Genomic DNA, 16677 nt, shown 5'->3' on the forward strand with positions numbered 1-16677 from the left:
CAGACAACTCTACAGATATAAAGCAACTTCACACAACCCCCTGATGATCTATAGTATCAATTAAAAAGTTTCGATTGCCACTTAATGTAACTAAATTACTTAGTTTTATTTCCTCCACAACACAGAGTAATTATGCAGCTCCTGGTAAAATATGAATATCTCTATTGCAGGCGGCTTTGATCTACCACTTATAAATAGCCCTCATTCCTCTAAATCTCCAGACCCAACTCCAACTGTTGCCACTCCTTCTACATCTAAATCTTAGGCTACAAGCTCTAACTCGGCTGATTTCGTGACGCCTGAGGGCATTTTCATGATGAATTCAAGCTTTTCTGGTAACTTGAAAACTAATTTATCTTTTTGCAGGTATATTGATGAGAAGGTCGTTGGTAGGAGACTGTTTACCTTATAAATGTCATGGTAACACAAAGAAGGTGATATGAACTGCACCTGTCTAAATTCTTTTCCATTGACATCTATCGGCATTGATATCATTTAAATCTGCTAGCCTGTGGACCTTCAGTTAAACAGTCTAGTTGAACTAGACACTAGACATGTCAAGTATATTATGTATTCAGAGTATAGGCTGTCTTATATTCCCTGTGTACATCCAGGTTATCTATTTTTATGCCTTGAGAAGGGTTGATCAGTTCTATATTGACCATTTCTAAAAATTTTGTAATTTTAATGTCTGTTTATAATGATCATCTCTAATGTGAAGTCTTTCTGTTTCTACTGGTAGCAAATATTTCTGTAAAAATGATAAATTTCTTTATTTTTTTATTTACCAATTGAGAATGACATAAATGTTTCAGAAACTTTTTTTTTGTGTTATGTTTTGTCTTCCCTTGCTAGAATATCTCATAGTGACCAATAGGAGCTGTTTACACAGTAAACTGTTTACACAGTGTCAATAACTCTCTTTATTCATTTTTCACCTTTTATACTAAACAGTATCTTAGTAAATATTGTTATACTTTGAGGTGTTTCTCTCAGCTTCTTAGATACTACAGATTTGTAAAGTAGGTTTTATTATTTGATAAAACATAAGAAAACTCTGCAAATTTTGTGATTGATGAAGTATAATTGAATAGTAGTTATTACATGGTACACTAAAGTATCCTTCACCTTGTAGATAGCAAAAAATGAAAGAGCAAAAAGCATAGAGGTTAACAACAGATATTCAAGAGTAAGCAGACAGCAGCCTACCCTGATATGCTTACCACCTGATGATAAAAAGCTCCACCTGTTTCCTCGCTACAATCCTCCGTCTGAAAGACTATAAACCACTTTTCTGATTGGCTATCTTATTGCAACCTCTCGCACAGGAGTTATTGTATATAGCAGACAATTTCCAATTTATTTATATCAATGTGTTTTTACTTGTTCATAACGATATTGTGAATGATATGTTTTAATATTATTACCAAATGGCTGGTAATAGCCATTCAATAAAGTTTCTCTTGAATCTGCATTGCTTCAGTGATTTGACAATACAGTATGTTTTTTTTGTCTATGATAATGTGCAGATAGTTTCAATTGAAAGTTCAACAAAATCATGATTCAACAAATTTATGCTAATCACAAACGATTACTACTGAACAGATTAATGATAAAGATTTGACTCATTATCTACAATCTGTAACACTTGAATACACAAGATTCTAGTAAACAACTATTCAATACATAACGGAATACCTAGGCTTGTGCCAGTGAAAATTTTGTCCCGGAAAATGATAAAATTTAAAAGATAGGCTAACTTAGTGTTTATTTAAAACTCAGGAATTCAACCACTTACATGGCTTTTCATTTAGACCCGGTATATTATGTATATTATGCTTGTATATTATGTTTTAATAGGACCATGAGATAATCACAAATGGAGAATGTAAGTGTGGAGGAGTTGTCACACTTGTCATGTTATCACAGGAAGTCGCTATTTAACTCATTTTTAGTGATTCCGGTTAATGCTTTTTATTTACCGTAACCCAAAATCTTACGATTTTTTGAAGTTTGTATAAGCCCGTTTTAATAAATAAAACCAAGCTAGACTAAGGTCGATAATTTTTCTATTCGGCTTTTTTGATCGCGAGCAGTAGCTAGGTTTCTTTAGTATCAGATTGAAACTGCATTTCTAAATTAATTCAAGGTCTACACGCGCAGTGCTGAATTTTTTTATGTAGTTTATATGATACTTTGCTTGTCATACAGTTTACTATGGTATGTTTATCGAATACTCAGTTTATTCAAATTCAAAACGCAAGTGAATCTCTAGCACAAATCATTGCATCAAGCATGACGTAATGTGAGCATTGCAATAGGCTGTCCATTCTACATAGGCAATAGGCAATACATTCTGCATTTACTAATTTTAAAAAGTATTTTAGGCTCACCAAGTTGTACTAATGCAATAATGGTTAGTATCTACTTATAAGGTTCTTGACCATAGATAATAAAACAACTTGTGTACTTGTGTGCTTAGGAGCAATGCTCAAGTTTTTGATGTATTTTTTCCACCGGTCGCATACGTGTAAGTTGTCCAACCTACCGGGTCTGCCAGTTGGTAATTTTATCATTTGACATAGTTACGAAAAGGCTGACTTAACTTATCTCTAACTGGTCATAGATATCTAAATAAAAATACATTGGATAGCTGAGGAACGTCTTTACAAGTTGGTATTTATTGCTTTCAATTAACCCATGAGGATCTATTGTTATGAGGCTAGTATTAAGTTGTAAAGAGAAATTTACTTGTCACATTTGATTAGTTGCGGTAGCCTATATTTTTTATTTTATAACAATGGCTAACAATTTTGTGGAAAGCTCATTGCTATGAGTTTCAAGCTCAATGTCATGTTTGCTACAATTTGCAACACAAACTGACTTGTTATGTGCTGTAAAACAGATGCTTAATAGGCTTGAAACATGAATCGATCCATTTCAATTCTCATCAAAAAATTAACAATTCAGTTCTTTTGGGTTATAGGCCTATGTCATGTAAGAATCGATTCAATTTCTAGTTCGTCGCAAAAACACCACAATTCAATTATTTTGCTACCCTAACTGTAATGAATAAATTCAATTCTCCCAAATAAACAATTCTCACAAAATTGACATATGACTTAGAATTAACCTAGAAAATATCAACTACTTCACTAGAGATTTCAATCCCTTTTAGGAGGAATTAAGTCATGCCTACTGATTTTTGCTAGCATACACTTGGTTTTTTGCTGTTGCTGTTTATAGCAGTGTTTTTGTCATATAGCTTCAATTTAAAGTTTGGCAATTTGCACAAGAATCAATACGTGTGAAAAAAATAATGTCTAATGTTTTCGTAGCTTTGTGAACCCAGATCCAAAATGCAAAAGAAAATTGCTATCGTTGTTGCAGTTACACTAAAACGCAGACACACATTATTTATGATAAAAATGTCGAAGCTAAAAATATCATTGGTCTAGTGTTAAAGGATTTCATTTGGGGAAATACGAATAGGTCACTGTTTGCAATATTTCTTTCATTCATCCTAAAGTGAAAATTAAAAAAATTGAAATCATAATTTTACGCTTTGTTTCTTGAATAAAATAGAAACTATGCAACTTAGTCTTTGGCACAATGATAGCCTAACTTCTAAAGTTTATTGTGGCAAAGTCTTGGGTGGATCTGATAACATTGCGATCCATGATCATTGTTTTAATATAAGTACAAAGGTGAGTCGTTATAAAGGCTTTTCTGTAGAATGAATGATATTCGCGAGCAGCTATCCTTCGTATTTTCGTGACATCATTCTATCATTGTCCGCCATCTTTATGGACACATTTTATCATTAAAAACACGAAGCTTCTGCAATTAATTATTTCAAACAATGCTTTTGTTTTCAATTTTTTTTATTTTAGTATCAAAACAACACCAAAAAATAGTATTAATCAAGAGAATGATTGTTTTTTTACAAAGATGGCGGCTTTTTCGTGGATGAGCACATGTGCAAACAGGGTGATGACGTAAAAGCAATGGTTGATTAAAGATTATAAATAAGCTTATTGTCCTTGCACAGGCAAACCATAAAGCTAGTGCATAGTACATATTATGGATCAATAACATTTACGCAGTGATATCAAAGTCTATTAAAAATGTATGCAGGTAGCAACACGGGATTGCACTGACATCTTCGCTTTGGCCCACATCAAGTTACAGATTGTGACACTTAGGACATCACTGTCAATGTGGAGTTTTCATCATCGCAGTAATTTTAGACAGAAGTGTTAGTTTCTTTTGACTCCATTTGTTTTCTTATTGAAAATAGAGAATCAAGTCAATTCCTCTATGGTGACAGAAAAGATTCCATTCTTGTAGGATGCTCCGAGTCGATACAAATCTATAATAAATACAAGATATTAGAGAATCAATTTTTTCAATTCATTAACAAAGTGAGCCTTATGGCTTGCGCGAGCAAGCATGTTAACTTGAATGCCCATCTCTGGTAAAATATGTGTTATTTGCATCGATCTACCGAAAGCCGAGTTCGGATAACGGCAATGATGCTTTTAAAGATAGTTTGAAAATATGTTATCGGTCTGTAAATTAATAAGTTACACAATATTAATCTACCAAATGCTACAATTATATAGTTAAAACATGTGACAAACAAAAATAATCATAATACATGCACAAACAAAGCAAATATTTCTTAGACAAAAATCTTTGTGTCATTTGCTGGCCAGTTGTGTTCTGATTGTCGCCTCTGTTTGACTTATTTCATTTTTTTCTGGCTGTTCAATACTTTCTACAGTGTCTTCTGACCTCAATTCTCCAGCACTACTGAACTAGTCAATATAGCTTTCACCATATTTTTTCAACTGAGCAAAACTTTTACATGTTGTCATTTGTAATACAAATTTTTGGCGTGTATAAAGTGAGACTTCTAACCACGTGACCAGCTTTTTTATGTGTGCAAAGCAAAAATTTTATCCTCTGAACATTAGTACAAATTCTGTCATAGAAACCAAAACTCAATTGCTATAATAAAAATTTACAAACAAAACGTTGGATTTAAAAATGATCTGCCAAAAACTGAATCCGGACAGGTTTAGACGGAGAATTGGTATGCTGGGAAAAGTCCCTTACTACGTTATAATTGGTTTCGATAAGACAAGGGTTAAACAGTTACTTTGGTAAATATTATATATATTTATATATAGCTATACATTTTTGTATTAGTTAACTGGTAGTAAAGTGCTGAGAGAAAGTCGACGTTGTAGCACATTAGTTAACCAATTGTAGATTTCACAGTTGGTAGCAATTGAAAGGGAAGTTGCTAGCATATATGAAAACTATGCCATGGAGTCGTGTGATCTTGTATGTGTGCTAACATAGTGTACTACCCTAGGACATTCTTGAAGTTTATGTTAGCTATGATGTTTCCTCACATTGCTAGTCCCAGATGTGTTTAACCCTGTTAGTCTCAGACGTGTTTAACCCTGTTAGTCCTAGATGTGTTCAACCAATTAGTCCCAGATCTGATTAACAGTGTTAGTGACGGTCATGTTTAACCCTGTTAGTCTCAGATGTGTTAGTCAGAAGTTATATACCACGATGATTATAATTATACTGGGTATATTAATAGTATTACTGAACCATTTGTATGATATTTTTACTACATGTAAATTGCAGAGCTTATTTGATGCTGTCAAACCGCATAATCTTTCTATAAACCTTGTACAGTATACTGTTTATATGTAATATACAAATCATGTCTTCTCAGATTAGACTGGGTCACCAATACATAGCAGTCAAATTTTGCAATTGTGTTTACTACTAATATGGTAAAATTGTTCTAACCTAAGATTTACTAGATCATCTGCTCATTAACTATTATGATTTTATGCTAAGCATTCGACTCACACAATCATAATCAAAATTATTGGAGTGGTATTTTAGAGTTTTCTGTTAAACTTTGTTTCATTACCCAACAACGAAGAACAGCAGTCATCACTGATTTGGTACCTATAAAAGAAATCACACAGAGCTGTCTTTAGAAGAAGTTGATGATACAAATATAATTGGTTAGCTTGTCAAGAGCTATTAAAGAAGCAAGAATTACTAGTATTTATAACTAACCTTTAAGGAATAAACTAACTACAAATCATTGATGTTTTGTAGTTAATTACTGCTGTGGGGTAATTGAACAATGCTACTTAGGATTCCTTTGTTTAGTGCTTGTTTGAACAATGTCAGACTACATTTCTTTCAAGTTTAGTGCTATTGTCTCCTTAATTGTGAAAATGACATTCTATGGTTTACTTTTTAGGAGCCCGATCAGCGTGTTCATTCAAATGAAGAGCTATCTCATCTTACACTGAAAGCAGTGGAATGAGATCTGCAGGTTTAAAAATATTAAAAAGTAAGAAAACAGCAGAATGAAAGTAGAATCCATCAAGTGGACATCATACTTAGACTGATATCTAAGCAGCACAAAATAGTCTGATATTCAAATGAGACAAGCTAACAGAGAGAATTATGACTTTCCTAATACGTGCCAAGGAACCAGCAAATTTTTAGTGTAACAAAACTTGAGTCTGTCTGTCCGAAATTGGAAGTGAAAAAATACTGCATCATGCGGGTTCAACCTCACGACACTCTGCTTAGCAGCCTGTCATGCTACTATCCACTCTAAATGTGCTCCTTCATGGATTTTGGAATATTTGTGCATAAACTTATTCTCTGTGCTTTATTGGTAAACTTAGCAATTTCTCATGAGACACCGGACTGTCAATGTACAATGATGAAGAATGGTGCCATTTGAATCATACGATTTTTGGATTATAATAGTTAGGAGTTGTCTGTTCAAAATAATTGTCCAATTTATTTATTCTAGATGCTCCAAAGTAAAGTAATCTTATTACCCTTTTAAGAAGTAGGTTGCCAAAACAACAGGAAGTTGCTATTGAATTTGAATCAATACTTTACTTGTGATACTAATAATATTTGATTAGCACACCGAATATCACTAGTACACTGGGTGACACTAGTACACTGAGTGTCACTAGTACACCGGGTGTCACTAGTATACTGGGTGTCACTAGTACACAGGGTGACACTAGTACACTGGGTGTCACTAGTACACAGGGTGTCATTAGTACACTGGGTGACACTAGTACACTGGGTGTCACTAGTACACTGGGTGTCACTAGTACACAGGGTGACACTAGTACACTGGGTATCACTAGTACACTGGGTGTCACTAGTACACTGGGTGTCACTAGTACACTAGGCGTCACTAGTACACTGGGTGTCACTAGTACACCGGGTGCCACTAGTACACTGGGTGCCACTAGTACACAGGGTGCCACTAGTACACAGTCGAATTGTAAAATAAATAGTTGCTAATCATATTGTATCTGATAATTATTAAACTGTATAGAATTGTTACTGGTTTTCTTAATCATGTACCACTGGACATACTGCTGGGCTTCCACTTTTTACATTTGTTGCATGTGGCTGCTATGTCAATCATGACTTTTTCTTGTTTTTATTAAAGGGCTGGAGTTGTATTTCCTCCACATTGCCGAAGATGATTGCAAAGTGGATGTAAGCTTCCCTCTTTGGATCATAAAGTTAGTCGATTTTAACATTGTCTTTTGCTTAACTTATGAGATGAGTATTACTATTGAACATTCATGCTAGAAGTTGTCTGCTCAAGGCAATGTTTACTGCTAATCATAGTGTCTGTAGCAATGGTTTCATCATTCACTAAGGTTAAATGTACAACAGTTTATAAGCAGCCTTCAAAAACTGATAAACGAATCTTAGATGATTATAAGCAATAGCATTTCATTGATAGTCTAAAGTCCTTCCATATTTTTCTAGTTGTCGTTAGAGGTCTTTCATGTCCCATGAAAGACAGGAACCCATGAAAAGTTTGAATTCGCTAAGCTAGAGGTGGTAGAGCAGCAACCTCTATAGCCAGTCTCCATATCGGAGACCTACTGAAGCAGCCCCTAGAGTATGGAAGTCTAATGTAGCTGACACACTCGATAGAAACACCCAACTGGTCACTGTGTAAGTTGTGTATAATATAGGTATTTATTGTGCTGTATTTAGCCTATGCTATAGTCTTTTCATGATATTCACTTGTTAAAATTTGTACTAGTTTAAATGAGTTGATGTTATACTGACTAAAAAATTGCGTTATCAAGATAACGAATTTGCATGTTCAACTGGTTCAACCATAGGATATACTAAAACACTGTGTTTTACAACCATAAAATATGCTATGACTAGCCGAATGCATGGGTAAAAAATTCAGTTCATTAACAGTGACAGGCAATGTAGTTGCCTGCCATTGGTCATTAGCCTGGCACACTGCCAACTACCGATTTTAGTATGCTACTATAAATAGTATTGCTAAATTTACTAACAAGATCAGTGGGAGCAAGCTTTAGTGCTATGCGTCTTTGAACCGACACAACGACTCATACAGTCTAATGAATGGCATAGCTTATTTGGTACTATAAGTGCCTTGGGAACAGGGGGTACCGAGATCAAATTCAGCACAATGCGGATATTTTGATACTATCATTCATAAATTGTAATGGCTATAGCCAGACAGACAGACATTGATAATAATATACATAGACTAGTTGAATGCCTGGGTAATAAAACTCTTTGCACAGAAAACTTATTTTTATTTAACATACAGCAGCAGTTGCCGTTCTAACTTTCAAAATTCATATAATGAGAAAAGTGTTTTGTGCAGTTTAAATAAATTGAGGGAAAAAATAAAACAGCTGTAAAGGTTTTCCATCTTTGTCAAACAATTGTTACTTTCAAACTTCGTATCACGAGGAAAATATTTTGTGCAGGTCAAATGAATTAGGAAAAAAATAAAACAACTATAAAAGCGTTTAACTCTTTTACTACTGCAAGCCAATGTATCAGCTCAGGTTGCCTTCTCTTGGTGACTGGAAGCCGATACATCGGCTTTTAGACATTGCATTAGTTTATTAATAATTACTCAGCTTTCATATCAGATAGACCAATAAGATTTGGTCTCTATGAAAACAAGCTTGTTGCTAACGATATAGACTGATCAGCAGGCATTTCACTAGCGGCTCACTGATTATCAAACTAGAGAGTTCATCGTGGAAAAAGCATGAACAAAAAAGAATATCGCGACTGTGTGTGCACGCGTGTCTGTGTAAAAAGGTTTCTGTTCCAGCAGAAGATATCCATCAAAACTTATAATATGACAATACTATTACCTTTCGATACTGGTACCAATGTAGAAATGAGATATCAGACTGTCTTTGTCTGACCAAACGGAGAGGAAGTGTAGAGGCTCTACTTGAGATAATAGAATTGTCTGCGTGGATAGTATTGGCCTTAGAGTTAATGAAATTCATAGTTTAAATTAATACTTCTATGAAACTCTTTCGTGTTTCATAGAGTTAATAGAGTTTCGAAGATTACGTCATTTAGTTTATCAAATTGGGAAAAGTGTGTATAAAGTATATAGCAAGGGCTTTAAATGGTAAGAGTCTCCGTGGACTGGTGGTTAGACTATAGGATTGCAAACCTGTGGTTGTATTAAACATGAGTTTAAATCCAGCGGGATGGGAAATCCTGATTCCAAGATTTTAATAGCTATAGCGGGACATGCAGTTATTCAGATACTCTGGTGGTAGTAAAGAATCGATTGATTTCAATTCTTACTGGCAGTATGCGCTGCGTCAATTCAATCCCACAGTAAATGAAAGATGAGACTCAATCCGATTCAGTTATAGATTGTCCTGTAGGCTTGCTTAAGCAAGCATGTTAACTCGAGTGCCTATCTCTGCATAAATATTGTTCTGTTTATACTCCATATGTATTATTTGTCAGCCTTTTAATGCAAATATTCTACTACTTGTAGATAACTAACAAATCAAATCTTTTTAGCTATATTGACAATGGTAGAGTTTGTATGACTGCAGTATTAGACTCCTGGGCTGCCAGTAAATCTATGCTGTTTTTTTATTTGTTTAAAGTTAGTGATGTGTGAACAAGCGACAATGCCACCGCATTTGACTTTCATAAGGATTTGCTTGCCTTGAATAGTCTCTAAGATTTACAAACAGTTGTGAAAGCTTATCGGTTTCACTTATTTCTATTCATGACATCGCTGGTGTTCTGTTCACATTGTGAAGTTTGCCTCTTTTCATCATTGAAAGCTTTTGTAAGAAGTTTACACAATCACACGCAAGTTACAGAGACGTCTTTGCGATTAAAATGTAAACAGACTTGAAAGCATACCATGGCGTTATTCCGAAAGGCGATTCTTTGAGGGCGATGCAAGGCTTTGAGATTCGCTAACAAAGGCTTTGCCTCAACTTCTCTTCAGAACAATCTGATATGTAAACAACCTTAATGTATTGCTCTTGTTAAAGCCTGGTTCCCATATACGTCGCAAAGCACCGTTGACAGCACCGCAGGTTATTAGCAATGAAATGGGAACCTATACATGCCGGGTATTGCCGAGGACTGCCGGTAGTTGCCAGTGGCAACGCACGAGTTTGGCACTGTTTAATTTTCATGAAGAGCCGCAAGCAAAGCCTTCTCTAAATGCACTTTACAGTTGAAGGTCAGCATTATTGAAATGGCGAGCGAACATTTTCATGTCGTTGTTAGCGATGCAGCTTTATGTGAACATAAGCTGCCGAGCCTAGCGTCGCAAGCGTTTTGCTGCGCAATATTGCAGCCGGAGTCTCGCAATCGATATGGGAGCCAGGCTTTAGTATAGAGTTGTTAGCTTTTGTACTCATAATGCTCCCCATAATGGTGGGTTTCCTCGCAGAGGATACTGAAAAGCTGCCTTAAAGAAAATTAGAGTTGGTTTTGAGGCAGCTTCAAGGAGGGAATCACTTATATTCTTTATTATTATTTTATTATTATATGTAGTCTTCAAATATCTTGGCAATGCGATCGCGTAACACAACAAACAACATATCAACTGATGGAGAAAAAAAATGCTTTCTTTTAAGATCAACTTAAATTTGACACAACTACATCAAGATAATTAGAGTTGGTTTGAGGCAGCTCCAAGGAGGGAATCACTTATATTCAATTACGATCAGAGTTATATAGAATGTATAGTTATGTAGAATATAATATATCAGTTATATTTAATTTTCTTGTTTCTATATTTATTTATTACATTCATTTTATTCTTATTATAGTTGAATCTGCGTGCATTTAGTAGAAATGTACTCAGCGCATCAGTAAAAATGAAATCCAATCATACCTTAATAATGAGTGCCTCAACATATGAGAAAATTGAGATACGAGCAATATTTTAGACAAGTTTCTGCCTTGAGATACGAGAAACCTGTGAGATACAAGCATATACATGTGCCAATTCTCATTGGCCATTAAACGGCCAAGTATGTGAAAGGCTGTTTTCATGAACATCGCTCAGTCTTTCTCGTTGAATCAGTTTAACAAAAGTTTTAAAAAGGTCAGCTAAAATTTATAGCACACACGAGGCAAAATGTGCCACGCTGAAAACATGATAAAAGGTGACAAAACTAAAGTTGACTTTAGTAAAAGATTAAAGTTTAGCTTTAGGTGAGTGTTTAGTAGACTAAATCTTTTTAGGTTAAAGTGTATGTTACGTAGCGTCACAAAGGTTTACTGTACTGAACTCGTTGCTTTCAAGTCTCTCTCACACTGCTGTTAGCCGCTGCGTCTGTCTCAAGGGAGAAACCTCCATACATAGTACTGTACATAGTAATGTTACATTTCATTGCGGTTTTTAACAACTAAATAGGTATTTGCTACTTTGTGAGTGTTTTACTGAATTAAAGTAATTAAAACATGTTTTTCCATTGTAATAGGTGATTTTTCTCATAGTATAGTAACATATAAATTGGTATTTAGTTATTTTATATGGGAAATATTACATTGAGATATAAGAACATCAACATAAAAGCTCAGTCCCAGAACTCATTAAGTTTGTATGTCGAGGTGTGACTGTATATTACAAGCCTCAGGTGTCGATGTGGTTAGCTGCTGCTAATATAACATTTACTTCAAATTAGTGAGAAGTTGGTTGTCTGGGTAAAGGTTATTAAATGATAAGTTTTAAAATTTCATGATCCCTCGTTATAGTGGTTCTACTCTTCAATGCTGAAATAATCTGAAAGAATATTGTAGCAAGTTAATAAACATTGACTTTACTGCTGATGCTTGCTATCACTGTGTTTCCATGATGGGGTAGCCCACAGGTTTGTGTCATCTGAATGATAGAAATGACATAAACCTGCAAGTCAAGCGAGTTTTGTTACTCACAGATTTTTGTCAAATGTTTTAAGCTTGCGAAAAATGGAAATGACATTTAAGAATGGTGCGCAAAAAACTGCTGCGCAAGCTATTCCATTTAGAGCATTTTCCAGGTCAAAATATTTCGCTTTGTGTTATTTAAGTAGAGTGATCTTTGCAAAACTGTTACTAGATGTTTCAGCAAAAGGGAACCATTTGAAGTTAAAAATACCTCTAAGTAGAAGCAATAAAACAAATAATAACAGATAAATAACATTATAATTATTAAACTTAGTAACCAACTAATATAATATATTGTAATATAATCTAAGAGGTAGTCATTAGAGTTTATAATCATAGCCTGAACCATGATGATTGACAAGAATAATAAATCTCTAAAAGCTGTTAATAGTGTGCCATAATCTGATAAGTTTAGTCTATGTAACTTGTGTATTGTGGGTTGCTGTGCCTCTTGAGCCAATCAAATCAATGGGAATTTATGATATTTGTCATTATTATGTACTCAATTCAGTCTTATCAATGGTAATAATTATTATTGACTGTATGATGAGGTTTGTAATTATATACAGGTGAAGTCAGTAAAACAGTTGATGCTGTTATCTCTTCTTATGTACATGTAGGCCTATGTATTCTATGACACTGGTTGTATATTATGGCCAAGTACCTGCTAGCACTGTGAAAGTCATGTGATTTCAGGCTTTAATAGACACGAGCCAACATTATGAAGGCAATGTGATTTTTTGTTTCATTGTTTGTTTGACTGCCAACTCTCGTGTGATTGGCTAGTCACAGCTCATATTTTAAACAGCTTCTGTTGCGTCGAGCTGAATGAAATCAAGTGTGACTAAAACTGGTTGGTTGCAAGTTTGTATGCTTTGGCTGCTTCACCCAATGGAGGCTTTATTTGCGTCAATTTGGTGGGGCTGCGCTCCATCACCATAGTAGCAACTTTTTAGTTTCATTGTCTCTGCAAATGTGTGCTCTTGCATGATTGGCTAGTCACAGCTCATATCATAGACCTCAGTTTGTTTAACTGTTGGGAGTGTAACTAAGGGGAGTCAGACATTTACAGCCTGTAAAAGCAGCTGCTCTAATATCTGGTGAAGAGTGGCAGATAGATCTTCTCATAGTATAATCTGATAGTATATCTCTGTTCATAACTTAAACTAGTTTGATGAGATACAATAACAATTTAGTAAGTAACTTTCTCTACTATAATTTATCAAACAGAGCTCAGAATAACTTACCAAGTACTGGGCTGTTACTTACTTCAGATCTCCTCTGAATGTAATCTCTGAGGAACTCTCAGCTACACGTATCTGCAGATGACATAGTTTACATGAGCCAGCGCTGATATTTTACCATCAACCAATCAGAAACAGTATCTTGAAGCAGGTACCTTATTTGTTCCTTTATTAGACATGAAGTAGTCTTCATTATATTTATTGTTGGTTTTCTCAAGTTTATCATTAGATATATTCAATGAAATGGTACTCAATATATGATAGTCTTCCTAGATATTTTATATACAGTAGATAAAAATGCTTCATTCAGCAGACTTTAAGCCTGATTTCCATATGGCAGCGCAATTATCGTGCGCGTCCCAGTGATCATGCGCAATGCATTGCTTGGGCTGCGATGTGGTGTTTCCATTGCGCGCGTAGGCGCCATGCTTGCATTGGAGAGGGTGGGTAATTTTCTTGCTTTTTTGTACGGGAATCCGAATTCTTCAGAAAACAGCCCTCCGTTGCGACCTTGCCCCTGTCATATGAAAACTAGGCTTTACTCTTTCGTACGGGTGACCGATTTCTTCGGAAAACAGCGCTCCATTTGAATTGTGGGATAGGTTGAAAAGGTCGAGTGGTGTATTGTGGAATACATCATCGCGCGCACCTGTCGCAAGGATCCATTCTGTTGGATTGCAATGATTCAACAGAAAGGATCCTAGCGTACGCACGTCGTGTCATCGTCGTGCGTTGACGTTTCTACATCACAACCGGCCTACACACGACGTCCTGCGCCTTGTTGCTCGCCTAGCGCTGTCATATGGAAACCAGGCTTTATACCAACACATTAATGAAAATCATTAGCATTCCTCTGTTAGTTACTTCAGAACATCATTTTAATAGCTGCAAATGGAACATCCCAACATCAGACAAATCACTATGACATGTTAGTTATCACCATCGTATATGCCAACTTTTTAACTCTTCAAAGTCGGCAAGCCCTCCTATCGGCTTTTTGACATTGCGAGTTTATTTGCTTGTTGCATGGCAACCACTAACAGTAGCTAAATAGTCTTTTAGCTGTATTCTCCACGAAATTCTCTACTAGATGCAACCTATTTTCAAGTTGAATTGAGTGGTTTTTATTTTATTAAATCTGTAATTAATAGCCGGAGTCAAGTATCCGGTTTAACTAACTTATTGCTATGAAAGGATTAACACAATCCACGTGAATTTTGTTACGTGAAATTTCCAGGAGTTTTTGATTTTGCTTCATTTAATTAAAAGCGTTTTAGCAAAGTTTCTGATCACCTGATCTGACTGGCTAATCACCTTTAACCCAACTATCATTTTTACAGGCGCTTTTGGTTTTGGAGGTTTCTCAGTATTACAGTAGGTCTAAAAATGAATTTTTTTATATAGCTTAAAAACAGCCCAATTCAAAGCTTTGGTTTTGTATAAATTTTCAAAGAACATTCTAAGCTTCAAAGAATAGAAAAGAGCGTTCATCACACAATTTCTACTCATTGCTTCTCGTGGTGCTTGATGGAAACATGTCCTAGTGTAAAATGATAAAGCTACGATGATGACAAGGTTTCAGTGCTGACTATCATATACATGGCTAACATAGGAGATCACAAAACATGAGTAACACTAATTTTTTTGCTATTGCCAGTAATAATATCCTACTCTTTAGAGATGATTTAAAAATTATTTCACCAAACCATCTTTTTCCATTTTTGTGTTGTAGTGGAATTTAGTAAAGCCAGTATTTTATAAATCATTAGAAAGAAAATTTTGTGCTGAGTAAGATGCAGTATTTTAATTTGAAGAAATACCAATTATTTCTCAAGGTATGAAAAATTAGATATTCTCTTGTCGACTTTCAATTTTTTTTCGGAAATTCCAATAAAAATAAAAATTAACGTAATTGTTAAATTGTAAAATAAAATGATAATTCAAATTGTTTTACTATGTTTAAATGAACCACTTGCATAGGAATCTTCTATGATTTCTCCCTCAGAGTTTGAAATTTCACTGCTGAATGTAGATGTATATGTAGTATGTAGTATAAATATTTGTATTTCTGACAATTTACTGAAGGTAATGGTGAATAAAACTAGCAATTATTTAAAATTGTAAAGGTGTGAATATCAGGCCCGTATTCCCTGGGGTGGCTGGCCAGCTGAGCCGCCCCAACTTTTTAGGAACTTTCCGCGGCTTAAGTACAGTCAAACGCGGATAACTCGCCCTCGGATAAAGTGTAACATTTCATCTCAAACACAAGGTTAACTCGAACGGATTTGTTTGGTCCTTCCCCACGCAGTGATAAATTTTTTCAGATAACTCGACCTCAACATCATTTATTTGAAAAGTTATTTGCACAACGGCTATGGAGACGGTTTTTATCGCTGTAGAATATCACTTTATTCCAAGCCATAGAGACAAACATCAACTTTTAGAAGTTCTTAGGCGTCATTATTGTCATCATCAGTGGCAAAATATTCTTGTTAACAACTTTTATAAAGGTTTGCAAAATATCAAGTTTTACCAAACATTTGCTTGGCCATGTCCCATCGTAAGCGTGGAAACCTCTGTATGAACTTAAAGTAAAATCGGCAAAATTGATCTTTGTTAAAACGCTCAAAAGAAAAATATGTCTTTTTTCTGAGCGTTTTAACAGCAGTCAAGTTTTGCCTATTTTAATTTAAGAATGTCTCGTCAGTCAAATCACCTAAAAAAAACAAATCTCAAAAAATAGAAAAATGTTGATACTTTCCAATAAAAATTTTTAAAACTTCACATGAGAGGCCCGGCTGAGGCCCTACATAAGAGAAACCTGTTGGGGGCTTACACCGCCCCCTCAACACCTCCAGGTGTTCATAACTAGTCGCCCAACATTAGCCGCCCGAACTTGCAACCAGTGAATACAGGCCTGGTGAATATCAGTAAGAATAATTTGAGACTAATTATCATCTGGTCTTCCAATATTCTGCACATGACTGTCTTAGTTCAGTTAAATAACTTCAGATGCAACTAAATGTTTATGTTGACTTTTATTATTCATGTCAAACAATATTAACAACTTTACAATCATTTTTAGTTGGTAGTAAATTATTCTCTTAATGATAATTTCATG

The 16677-nt window shown here is 35.0% G+C and overlaps 1 protein-coding gene across 1 annotated transcript in view; it reads left to right on the plus strand.

The window, feature by feature from the left end:
• LOC137404471 (uncharacterized) overlaps positions 1 to 16677 on the plus strand; it is a 144295-nt gene that overhangs the window by 21401 nt on the left and 106217 nt on the right. The window lies entirely within an intron of this gene.

This window comes from Watersipora subatra, chromosome 9, assembly GCF_963576615.1.
Source record: "Watersipora subatra chromosome 9, tzWatSuba1.1, whole genome shotgun sequence".
NCBI classification, from domain to species: domain Eukaryota; kingdom Metazoa; phylum Bryozoa; class Gymnolaemata; order Cheilostomatida; family Watersiporidae; genus Watersipora; species Watersipora subatra.